Below are 1,801 nucleotides of genomic sequence, written 5' to 3'. Positions count from 1 at the left end.
GTCCCATATCTCAGGACGGATGTACTGGATCTGGAGCATTTTCCGATGAGATTCACGAAAGTGGTCCCCAGAATGAAAAGCTTAACAATTGAAGAACATCTGAGGGTTCTGGGTTTATATTTGATCGAGTTCAGAAGAATGTTAGGAGGTCTAATTGAAACTTACAGAATATTGAATGACCAGGACAGGGTGGATTTTGGGAAGATATTTCCAATGCAGGGGACACAAGGACCCGAGGGGACAGAGTGAAGAGAAGACCTTTTCAAACAGAGATAAAGATGAACCTCTTCAGCCAGAGAGTGGTGAAACTAGGGAATTCACTGCTACAGAGGGCTGTCGAGGCCAGGTAATTGAGTATATTTAAGAGTAAGACAGATAGGTTCTTGATTGTAAAGGGGATGAAGGGTTACAGATAGAAAGCGCAAGAATGGGTTTAAGAAGCTTAAAGTCATCATTAAATGGCGAGCAGGCTCAATGGCCTGAAAGGCCAAATTTCTGCTCCAATGTCTTCTGGTCATATGATTAATATTCGCTCTCCTCATTCCTCATCGGAGATGTACCCTGGAATTTGATTTTCTTATGATTTATAAAGAGCAACATCCCAATACTGATAACTGGGAAATATCATGTTCCCTTCCTCCAGTCACTGCAGCCATGTCTCCAATATCATAATCACACTGAAATTGAAAAGCAGTGCATGATACTTAATCACAGCTGATTGACATCGACAACATTAGCAGTCACCTGTCCTCTCTGATCCTATACAAACCATCTGAATTGTGTGTCAAATCATATTCTCTGTTAACATATCCATGACATTTGTCTATTAGAACTCATGTTCTCGTGGGCACATTTGCCTGTCAGATTGTGGACTAGAAAAGGTCTCTCCATATTTTACTGACATTATAATCACTGATCAGTCGTTCCAGACTGTATGTTTCCATTCATTAACGGAGAAACTTGGTTATGATCTGACAATCCTTTGACATTACTCCCATATCCGAGGCAGATTGAATGATTACACACAATCAATCTACCAGCTCCAATATTCCTTCCCTCAGCCACTCTGACATATCCAAGTCAAATGAGTAAATTTTAAACGTTCTTTTGAATTTTAATAAAATCAATAGTGTACACAAAGGGGTTTAATATAGCTATTTTTTCAGTGACTGTGATTAATGTCCATCTCCGTGGATCCTAATTATCACAGTAGGGAGTTTCCATTGTTGAAAGATAAATGGGATCTATTCAATGGGTTATCCCATAGTTTGAGTAGAAACATCACTGACAGGACTAACAGGGATCAGCAGCTCGAGAGAGAAAGGGAGGAGAGATCAGAATCTTGAGAACTTTAGACAGGAACGTTGCAATAATTGTTCATTATCTGATGACCATGGATTGGAATGGTCCAACAATGGATCAAAATCTGAGAACATTACACTGGAATGTTCCAACAATGGATCAGCGTCTGAGAACGTTAGACTGAAATGTTCCAACAATGGACAGGAGTTTATCCTTAGGCTTTTACTGACGTTCTCAGCCTTGGATATCATTAGCATATCGGATCCAGGATATCTTTGGATTATTCAAGGTGGTTACTATCCCATCCTCGCGATAGTTGGTGTTCCTGTTAAGTCATTATATTTGTCTACTAAACCGGGTTGAACCGAATTTCTGCTCATGATGTGTAAATTGTGGAAAGTGCAAGTCAATATCTTCGGTTCCAAACAAAACTTCATTTCCTTATATGTTATAAGTATCAAACTACGATTTATAAGTTACTCACTGATATGCGAGAAGG

Source organism: Chiloscyllium punctatum, unplaced genomic scaffold, assembly GCF_047496795.1.
Source record: "Chiloscyllium punctatum isolate Juve2018m unplaced genomic scaffold, sChiPun1.3 scaffold_331, whole genome shotgun sequence".
Classification (NCBI taxonomy): Eukaryota; Metazoa; Chordata; class Chondrichthyes; order Orectolobiformes; family Hemiscylliidae; genus Chiloscyllium; species Chiloscyllium punctatum.
The sequence above is the reverse complement of the archived record's forward strand: the minus strand, read 5'-3'. Positions refer to the sequence as shown.